Source organism: Rattus norvegicus, chromosome 8 (assembly GCF_036323735.1).
Source record: "Rattus norvegicus strain BN/NHsdMcwi chromosome 8, GRCr8, whole genome shotgun sequence".
NCBI lineage: Eukaryota > Metazoa > Chordata > Mammalia > Rodentia > Muridae > Rattus > Rattus norvegicus.
In genome coordinates, this window is record NC_086026.1 from 57,217,884 (window position 1) to 57,229,324 (window position 11,441).

General features: G+C 43.9%; 1 long non-coding RNA gene across 1 annotated transcript; it reads right to left on the reverse strand.

Moving 5' to 3' along the window:
• Positions 1-5,927: 5,927 nt before the first annotated feature.
• On the reverse strand, positions 5,928-8,267 carry LOC120094370 (uncharacterized). Its single transcript, XR_005488713.2, has 3 exons — positions 8,175-8,267; positions 6,607-6,664; positions 5,928-6,207 (listed from the first exon to the last, which is right to left on the reverse strand). It is a non-coding gene; the product is annotated as an uncharacterized LOC120094370 (long non-coding RNA).
• Positions 8,268-11,441: the final 3,174 nt, after the last annotated feature.

Below are 11,441 nucleotides of genomic sequence, written 5' to 3' on the forward strand. Positions count from 1 at the left end.
ACACACACACGCCTGCATATACACAGGAACATAGATACTTGTATACACACCTCCATGTATGGATACACAATGACTAGCAATGGTGCTTTTGATGAAGCCCATCCTCTGAAAGGTTGGCATACTTTGCCTCATCCTCTGATCACTCACAGGATCCAGCCCTGCTGTGGCCCACAGGAATCCCTGCTCAGCTCTGGTCTCTGAAGCAAGATGCTTTACTGTGGCTCGTTGGAGACAGTTTCCAAGGTGGGTCCAGGGATGGGAAATACATGATCAGCACCAACAGAGATGTTTACCTGAATACTGGACGTTTTGGAGCCCAAGGCTGCAGTTGTCAGCACAATTAGGGGCTAGCATGACCTTTAAAATGAATTTGGGAATGTATCAGATCCCCAAAGAGCCAGACCATCATAAGTGTGCAGGGAATCATGCAAAAATAGGTAAGAATTTGGATTTTTATTTTGGGTGGTTTCACTTCATACCAGGTACCTCTCCCAGCCTTTCATTGTTTCTTATTTGGACACCACCATACACTGAGCTGAGGCAGGAGAAGAGGCCCCCGATCAGATCTAGATTGGAGGATTCGAAAGAGACAATTTTGGGAAGGTGACTGTGATGGTTTATATATGCTTGGCCCAGGGAGTGGCACTGTTGGGAGGTGTGGCCCTGTTGGAGTAGGTGTGGCCTTGTGGGTGTGGGCTTTAATATCCTAGTTCTAGCTGCCTGGGAGCCAGTCTTCTGCTAGCAGCCTTCAGATGAAGATGTAGAACTCTCAGCACCTCCTGCACCATGTCTGCCTGGATGTTGCCATGCTCCTGACTTGATGAGACTGGACCGAACCTCTGAACCTGTAAGCCAGCCCCAGTTACATATAAGAGTTGCCTTGGTCATGGTGTCTGTTCACAGCAGTAAAACCCTAACTAAGACAGTGAGTGGCCCAGCCTCTCATTTGTATACTCCTTCAACTCTTGGTAGTTCAAATCAAACCTCCTGGAATTAAGAGCTGAATGTCAGTGGAGGAAGCAGGCAGGCAGGCATACCCCTGGTCCAAAGCATGATAGACTGAGATGGGAAGGAGTTCAATCATATAAGCTAAAAGAAAAGCGACAGATGGATGTCTAAGGGTTAGAGGTTAGACCAGTTCAGAACCAAAGGATCAGAATACGCACAACACAGATCCAGTCAGGAACCAAACCGACACACAACCAGAGTGGGGTCCATCCTTCAGCAGTGGAGAGAGCAGGATGTGTCTGACTTTATTCACCGCAGGTGTACGCTGGTGTCAAGGCCTCGTAGAAATGTGGCTCTCCAGAACACCGTGTCGTCAGATTAAGATGGACAGGCATTGCTTTGAGTGGGTTCTGTGTGGCCACTAAGGATCAAGGCTGCAGGAACAGGGCCAGCTCCAGGCAGCCCTCTCCCACCATCTGCAGCGCTGAGAGAGTCAATACTAGTTTTAATTTTATTCATGACGCTTGTACTTGCTCTGTGCTGCAGCTCCTCGGTGAATACTAATGGAACTCCAGATTGTTTTAAGTGAAGATCTGAGCAAGACGCCCCCTTTCATCTTGTCAAGAGCTGTCATTTCCAACAGAGGGGTTTGGAGTTTCCTTTCTTAACAGATTCAATGCAAACTCCTCCCTCCAAAGAGCTGCGTGTGCCTTGCCGGCACCGGGCAACTGCAAAGCAGTTTCATGGAAGATGAAATCAACCTTGGCCTCCTGCCCCCAACGTGGCCACTGTCAATAGAGAATTCTCCCGTCGGAGGATGGAAGGAAGAAGGAAGGAGGAGGCAGGCAGGCAGGGCTCAGAGGGCATCTCTTAGAAGGTGGTGAGAGCTGGGACTCTCCCTCGCAAGGTTGTTTTGATCATTCGAAATGTCGTTTCCATTATTTTCATAACCGCGAGGCCTTTAAGGTTTGAGAGAATAGCTTTATGGTCATTTGAACCACTTCCTTAATTCCCATTGTTCCTTGTTCCAGTCCATTTTGCATACGGCTTGTGTGATTAAAAATATTATTCATAGCTTTAACCTACTCAGAACTCCTTAAAGGTTATACAGTCTCTGTTCTCCCCTGGCTGACCCTGTGTCTCTCCTCTTTTCTGGCTTCCATCTCTTTAAGCTCTCTCATCCACCTCTTTTGCCGCCTCCTACCTTGCCAAGCCGCATAGGCTGAAGGCCATTTCCTCCTAGGCTCAGCCCTGGTGTGGGTCTAAACCAATGGGAGACTGACCTGGAAGTAATGGACTTGCTTAAGTACCAATCAGCACAGGCTACTCAGACTGCAGTCCTGGGACTATCACTCAACCACTTCCTTTCTGCCGTAACCTACATCCTCAGCCTCAGCCTTGTGTCCTCAAATCCCACGTCATCTGGAAAGACATGGTCTGAAGGAAACAGAAGCGTTTCTGACTGCCATTCTGTGTCTGGTTCATAAACAACACTTAAGAGCAAGACTTCTGGATTTCTTTGTCATCTCGCTGTAGCTACTCAATCTGAGTTCCGTCCCCCATTGATACAATCAGGATAATCATGGCACCTACTTCATAAGCTTTCCATGACTAAGAAGATGGGCGTGAAATATCCCCATGGCTGAGCTCAAGGTTAGGTGTTTGAGAGCTGGGAGAAGTCATTCTCAGTTGGTATCGATTGGACATTCATGAAATCGGCAAGGCTTACTATTTGCATAGCTAGATAAAGATTTGTTGTGGTGTGATGTTTCCTTTCGTTCCTCAGACATATGACGTCAAACAGGTAGTAATATTAACAACGGTGATGATGATGGCATCGGTGGAGAATCCACAGTGTTTCTTTTCTGACCTAACACAATACAGCAAGCGCTAATGTTGGTAGAGTGGCCCGCTGGCCTGTGGGTGTGGCACATCTTGTAGATACACTCCTTTGCCTCCTCTCCCACCTTACTCTTGGGGGTGATGCTGAAGTGGGAGAGCAACATCTGCCCATGCTCTCTCCCCCTAGTTAGCCAGCTGCCCCCGCAGCTGAGCGATGTTCTGCCGCAATGGACCACAACGTTATGACTCTCGGGGGTCTCTGGCATGGGAAGGCCAGGACTGAGTAGACCATGAATGCTCAAGGGCACTGCTGGGTGGCTGCTAGCCAGAGTGGCCCATCTGTGAGGTTAGCCAGAAGGCAGGATATGGGAAGATGATTTTTTTGTTAAAAACAAACAAACAAACAAAGAACAAAAACTAAGTGTGTGGACTGATAGTGTGGGTGGCGGTGAGTGGGATCCTACTTTGCTGGTGGTTGTATGGTTCCATGTTGTAAGAGGATGACTCTGGGGTCCCCCAAAGATCTGGTCTTAGGGGGTTGGAGAGATAGCTTAGCCAGTAAAGCTTGTCTTGCAAACATGAAAATCTGAGTTTGTTCTGCCCACAGAAGGAAGCTGGGCACGGTGGTGAACTCTTGTAGTCCCAGCACCGGGGAAGCAGAGGTAGGTAGATTCCTGGGGCTCACCGGTCAGCCAGTCCAACCACTGAGCCCCCAATTCTCAATGAGACCCCTACCTCAGAAAACAGTGGACAGCATCCAATGAACAACACCCTCAGTTGTCTTCTGGCCTCCCTCCATACGTACCCCAACATTAGTGTATATGGGCACGTATGCACACACGTGCATGCATGCATACACACACACACACACACACACACACACACACACACACACACACACACACAGAATTTGAGGACGCTTCCCCTACAGGAGAATTGTATCTTCACAGAACTCAGGAGTCTCATGCTTTGTTTAGGGAAATTACTCCCTAGTTTTTGGCTTTCTGGTTCTGGCTTTCGTTTCTTTCTCTTTTGCCCCCCACCCCTAGTCTCTGCCTCCAGTTCCAAACCTACCCACTGTTAGATAGGGTACTGTCTCCAGCTAAGTCACTGATCCCAAGTGTGAGTGTGTGTTTGTGTGTATAAGTGTGTGTATGTTTGTATAAGTGTGTGTGTTTGTGTGTATAAGTGTGTGTATGTTTGTATAAGTGTGTGTGTGTGTGTGTGTGTGTGCAAATTCTGAATGCACAGGTATATTTGTATTCAAGTAAAAGCATTTCGCTCCTCCCACCTGCCACATCTGTCTCTTCTTCTCTGAGCCTCCTGGTTAAGCGGTTGCTGCCGCCCACAGTTGGGTGCACAGATCCATTCCACAGCCATCCGTGTCTACATGGCTATATAGGAATGCATGGCTTTTATGGGGTTTGTGCTTTATTCAGTTTTTACTTTCATCAGTTTTACATCCGCATACTTCTGAGGAGCAGCCAATCCTTTAGACTTACTATGAAGTGATGGCCTCCATCTACGCCCTCCAGCTCTCTCCATTCAGAAACAACCACTTTCAAACCTCTTGGCTGATTCTGTCGGTGGTTTCATATCTCTAAACTCATTTCTTATATTATTACATTTCAGGTATAACCTCCCCGTCCCCCATCTCTTGTCTCTCTTGTAACATGGATTTTTTTCATGTTCCCCTGGCTAGCATTGAACTGGGCTTAAATGATCTTCTTGCCTCAGTTTCCTTAGTAGCTCATATTGAGGGTACCAACCACCCTGCCCAGCTTCAGAGCTCCAGACTCCCCTCCCCGCTGACACCACACAGAAAATAAGAACTCTGCCCTTTACCTCCCTACTGCACACCCATAGTGATGCTTTGGTTTTTACAATGGTGTAAGTCTTTGTAAGCCCACTCTTTCTAGTCTAACATGCTCCCTGAAGTTAAGTTACCTACATTGTTTATTTTTCCTCTTATTATCAATAAATCAGACTTAGATACGTCTTAAGCTGCAAGAATTTCCTTTTGTTTTGTTCTAACATATTAGCTATTTAGTTTGTATTCTAGTAACCCACTAGAATGGGTTACTAGAATCCAAAACCCCAGGAAGTTGTGCATTGAAGAGGAGGCTTGGGCATGTGATTAGGGTCTAAGAACGGGACCCTCATGAGAGCAATTAGTAACCTTTTTTCTCAATTCTTTGAGAATTTCATGCACACATAAATGTATTTTGAGCATACCAATCCCTTATGGTCCATCTTTTCCTGGATCTCTTTCCCTCACATCTTCCTCACAACTTCATATGTCTTCTTCTTCTTCTTCTTCTTCTTCTTCCTCTTCTTCTTCTTCTTCTTCTTCTTCTTCTTCTTCTTCTTCTTCTTCTTCTTCCTCTTCTTCTTCTTCTTCTCCTCCTCCTCTTCCTCCTCCTCCTCCCTCTCCTTTCTCCTCCTCCTCTTCCTCCTCCTCCCTCTCCTTTCTCCTCCTCCTCTTCCTCCTCCTCCTCCTCTTCCTCCTCCTCCTCTTCTTCCTCCTCCTCCTCCTCTTCCTCTTCCTCCTCCTCCTCCTCCTCCTCCTCCTCTTCTTCTTCCTCCTCCTCCTCTTCTCCTCTTCTCCTCCTCCTCCTCCTCCTCCTCCTCCTTGTCCTCCTCCTCTCCCCTCTCTCTTCTCCTCCTCCTCCCTCCCTCCATAATCCACTGAATCTGATAATACTGTGGGTATGACCATGGGTATAGCACCATCCAAGAAGCCTGGACAATCTGTTAGAGGCCATACCCTTGAAGGAAACTGACTCCCCACTTAGCCTCCATCAGTTGTCAAAAACTCCTCAGCTAGGGGCAGGGGCTCATGTGCCCCTCCCTCTCCTATGTTGGATCATTGGGCTGGCTTGAGCTGGTGCTCTACTCATAGAGAGCTTCCCTTGCCCTGTTTCTGTCACATGGAAGACACAGTAAGAAACAAACAGCCTGAAGCCTGAAAAGGGGTCTCTGGACCTGTGGCACTGAGTTTATTAATCTCCACCAACATTCCTTGTCCTTGAATTCATTTGGCACAAGCCACAGATGATTTGGAAAAACCACAGCTGAAAGTAAACAGGCGTTTGATTGGCACAGGCTTTCGATCTTGGGCTTTTCTTTCCTCTTCATCCTGGGTATGCCCTTGGCTTCTTTCACATGCAATCCCACACTGCCCTGTGCCCTGTCTCCCTATTACCGGATTTCTTTTTATTGTCTTGAGATTGTACGGACTCCGGCTGTCTTTAAAGAAGGTACACAGCAGGCTGGAGAACACTTGCTGCTCTTACGGAGGACCTGGGTTCAGTTCCCAGTGCTCAACAGCAGTTTACAATCGCCACTTACTTCAGTTCCAGCGGAGCCATAAACCTCTCGGTCTTCTGTCGGCACCAGGATTCACACTGTACACATCTATACATAAATGCGGAAAAAACATTCATACACATAAGACAAAAAAATCTTTTTAAAATAAGTAAGATATATAGAATTAAGGCATTTAATAATTTATTAAAGCTCTTTGAACACATTTTATGAACCCTAGGAAGAAATTACACTGTACATCTTCTGGGTGTTTGAAAGACACATCAGCCTTTGAGGATCTTCTAGTGCATCAGAGAGAAGTCTGGCAATGAGTATGAATTTAATGAATGAGGATGTTATGCGACATATTTAGACAAGTCAAGTTCTCATAGAAACATGGAATAGCATCAGCAAAAGCCTAAATATTAAAACAAGTTAGTTGCCCCTAACTGGGGCATTGGATCAAGAGTTCAGTTATGACCCTCTGACTTGACAACAGCCTTGACTTACATCATCTCTAGAGGAATTTTCCTCTGGCCAGATTTAGAGCAGTGTGGATCATTTCATACTGCAAAAAAAAAAAATCCTTCTGAGTTTGTGTGTACCTCGAAACCAAAAGTTGGAATTCAAAGAGAAGCAAGGAAATGGACACACAGCCCACAGGAAGACATTCTTTTCTTCTGAAAAAAAAAAAATCTGTTGCATTCATGCTATGGGAGAGAAAGGATTTGACAAGTTAATTAATTTGCATCAAGTGCTGCTCATATCCTGCCCACACTCTCAAACAGCATCCCTTCTAGAAGTTGGCAGGAACCCAGCCCAGAGACCTTCCAGGCATTCAGACACACTTTCTTTATATTTTAAGGACACGGGGGAGGAGATGGAGAGGTGTATTCTCCCAGGTCAAAACTGTACCATTACTGAGAATGGACATTTATGGACCAGCTTACAAGAGGCAAATCCATCCAGACACTCTTCAATGGACTATGATTAAGATGGCTTGTACAAAGCCTAAGACCCCGGTGAGAGGCCATCCTATGCAGTCCTTAGCAGGAAATCAGTTACACTGGGGTGTGGTTGCAGAAGGTGGCATGCTAGGAAAGACACGGCAGATAGCATGCCATCATAATTCTGGGATGTGGGGATATTTTATATAAAGGTAATGACTAGTACAAAGTCCCTGCGGTATGTTCATGTCTCAGCTGTAAACTGGCCACTGAAGAATGATTGAACTCAGCAAGGTGTAGGTCACAGATGTTCTTAAGCAGAACAGTTTTAGGAGATTAGGGGTCTTACATGAACATCCAGGAGGAACTGGTGAGGGAAGCAAAGGACACTGACCCAGCATTGGTGATACCTTTACAGCTTTAAGGAGAAAGCTGAGATGGTAGTCTCAGAGCCCCTTGCTTACTATCTATCTACTTGTCTGCCTGTCTATCTATTTACCATCTATCTATCTATCTATCTATCTATCTATCTATCTATCTATCTATCTATCTATCTATCTATCTATCTATCTATCCACCCTACCTATCTACCTATCTATCTATTTACCATCTATCTATCTATCTACCTTACCTACCTACCTACCTACCTATCTATCCACCCATTTAAGTTGAAGGAGATAAAAAAAGCTTTGAACACTTGAAAACCATCTTAGGTTTTGAAATTTTTTCTTTATGTTTTGTCCTAATGAGGTCTTCTTGTTTTCAGTCTTCATAGTTTCTATTCTCTCCTTGTGAAACTTTAGTTTAATTAAAAAGTAATTTATTACTTATCTAATCTTCTTATTTTATTTTCTCTTACATTTTCTATCTGCCTTTGTGTTCTGACTCCCCAGCATCCTTTTCTCCTACGAAGGCTTAACATTTTTTCCTCTGCATTCCTTTCTTGTTAAACAAGAGTACAATGTGGTCACTTATTTCTCTGGAGATGTTAATGTTTGTTCTTCTTCTGTCACCTCAGTTTCTTTCCTTGATTTTTGTTTGTTTGTTTTAATTCCTGTCACTCACAGTGACTCCTCCCTTAAACAGCCATCATTCTTTGGTTGTCTGCTCATATCTGAGACCAGGACTCACCTCATGCTGGTGATGTCCGTCTAGGCAGTCACAGTGGTCCTTATGCATTTTTTTTGAGTCTCTTCTTTCCTGCTTGGTAAGTGAGTACTTGGCTGCCAGCTTCCTGGGAATCAAGTGGGGGTGGGGATCAGAGGTCAGCTCTCAACGGTCTGATATAAACTTTTATTTAATCTTTGGGCTTTTGCTATGATGCTCTTGCCTTCAATATGTCTTTTTTATGCTTTACATAGAATAATTTTTCAGTTTATAGAGAAGGTCAGATTTATAGCTGCTGGAGTACAAAAGAGAGTCTGCTTTTTGAAGACAAACTCCCAGCCGGGCCTCCTCTAACCATCTTCATTTCTCTCTTCAGAACATTGCTTATGCTGCTGTTCTCAGCAACCCTGAGGATCTGAAGTGTAAACTGAGTTGCTTCTTGGCTCTCCCCAGTGACTGTTGGAGAGTTAGAGCTCTGCCAGCTGAACACACTGTTTGTGCCTCCACTTTCCTGCTTTTAGTGTTTCATCACAGTGTTCTCTCCAGGACTTAGGGGTCAGAGTCAGTCCAGGGCTGGGGTGATATCTCGGGATAAAGCCACTTGCCACACAAGCACCATGACTGGAATTCAGATCTCCAACACTCATATAAAAGCTGGGAGAGTGTGGCCCTAGTGAATAGGTTGTAGAGACAGGAGATTCCCCACAGCATGTTGGCTGGCTAGACTGGCTGAACTGGCAAACTCTGGGTTCATCACCAGGACTTGCCTCAGTAGACACAGTGGAGAATGACTGAGGGAAACTCCTGATGTCAGATTTGGAGTTCCAACATACACACATTTGCAAAAGAGCTACATATCCTACACCTCTGTATATCACACACAGATACACACAAAGAAACATGCCACACACACACACACACACACACACACACACACAGAGGCACACATACATACAGAGGCACATGTACACACATATACATACACAAGACACACACTACATATACCCAGGCACACACCACACTCACACAGACATATATACACACAAAGACATACACACCACATACACACAAACACAGACATACACAGACACACAGATACACCCATAGACATACACACACAGACACGTATACAGATACATACATATATACACACATATACATACATAAGACATACAAACACACTATACACACACACAAAGAAGTATATACACACACATACACATATACCACATACACACAGACACATATACAGATACACAGAGAGGCATATACAAACCTGGACACACAGAGAGACATATACACACATATTCATATACACAGACACATACCTCACCACAGAGAATGATAGTGTATTTTACAGTAAAGATATATAACCAAATACAGTGCCAGAATCTTTATTGAATTTGGTATTGGGCAGGGAGCAAATGGCTTTAAAGATAAATGTTTGGATCAATTAGGAATTTAACACTGGATAGTAAGTTAAACAGTATGGTAATATCAATTTTAAATCTCTTGAATATGATCATAGTGTGGTTATATATAGAAATAATCTTATTCTTAGAGGAAAAAAGACAAAAATTTAGGGATCAAGTATCATGGTATCTGTGATGTACTTGCAGATCGTTAAGACATTCATAGGTGAAAAACAAAGACTGCTCAGCACAGGAGAGACAACACATGGGAATGCAAAATGTGCTCGAACACTAGGCTCTGGTAAACCCAAGCCAAGTGTTGGGTGTGCTGATGTCAGTTTCTGTTGTAATTTTTCTATAAATTTTGTTTTTTTAAAAATAAAAATATGGAGAGGGCGCTGGAGAGATGGCTCAGTGGTTAAGAGCACTGACTGCTCTTCCAGAGGTCCTGAGTTCAAATCCCAACAACCACATGGTGGCTCACGACCATCTGTAATGGGATCTGATGCCCTCTTCTGGTGTGTCTGAAGACAGCTACAGTGTACTTACATATAATAAATAAATAAATTTTAAAAATAAAATAGAAACGTGGGGAGAATACAAAGATCAGAAGCTGTTTACACACTGGTAAACGAAACACAAAGTCAATTCATTTTAACATGGCTCCCTTGGATAGCCATGCAAATTACTCTGTTATAAACAACTAAACGGCTGGTGCTTAGAGTAAGGGGTAATATAACTGAGTGATGTTAAAATGTCACTTTTGAGTGCTAAGAAAAGAAGGGAGAATTATAGTTAGGTATGGTGGCACATGCCCTCCATCCCCCCACTCCGGAGGCAAGTGGCTGTCTGTGAGCTCAGGATCAGTCAGAGCACACAGTGCTCTCCAAACAGTGCACAGTTTTAATCAAGAAAATGGGATTTCTTCATAGCGCTGATATTTCCATTATTTCTGATTTCATTTTTTTTAAAAAGTCTATCATTTGGGATTTCCCATTAGAGATGAAGGATTGGTCATAGACATTTAGCTTTGCCCTTTCACAAATTCTAGTTTTATTTTCGGTTTTTGAAAAAGAAGTTATTTTGGGAATGATTTCGTGTGTATGTGTGTGTGTGTGTGTGTGTGTGTGTGTGTGTGTGTACCTGTGTGTGTTCATGAACACATGTGTGCCTGTGTCTCTGTGTGTTTCTGTCTCTGTGTGTGTTTGTGTATGTATGTCAGTGTGTGTCTGTCTGACTGTGTGTATGTCTGTCTGTCTGTGTGTATCTGTCTGTGTGTATCTCACAGCAATAGTATCTTGAAGAATCATTGACATCTTTTCACAGTATCTCAAGGTCTGAATTGATACCATTTTTTAGTCTGTGTGTGTCTGTCTCTGTCTCTGTCTATCTGTCTGTCTGTCTGTCTGTCTGTCTGTCTGTCTCCCTTTCTCAAGAAGAGAAGAGATGATGCTGGGGCCTCTCACAAGTCACACCAGGTGTCCTTTGACAACTTATTGCTTCATCATCAGGGAAGCAAACTTGGATGACTTAGATTTGGTAGTATCTTCTAGATGTTGTTCTTCTCACTTCAGAAGTCAACTGGAGATGAGGGAGAGGTGACAGTTTGAGGTCGTGTGGATAACCTGTGCTCCAACAGTCCCCACCCCAACGATTTCAGCATCCATTGGTGATCTTTGCCCAAAGCAATGATCATATTCTAATTCCATCCCTTTCCTGTCCTTTTTAGATAGCTTTCTCAGGAAATGAAGAATTTTATTCTCCCAGAATCCCCTCCTTTTCTTTCTCTGGGCATCACTATGATTTTATGGATTTTTTTGTTCAATATTATAGCTCATTACCTTCAGTAGTAATTTTGATGCTCAAATTGTCTAACATT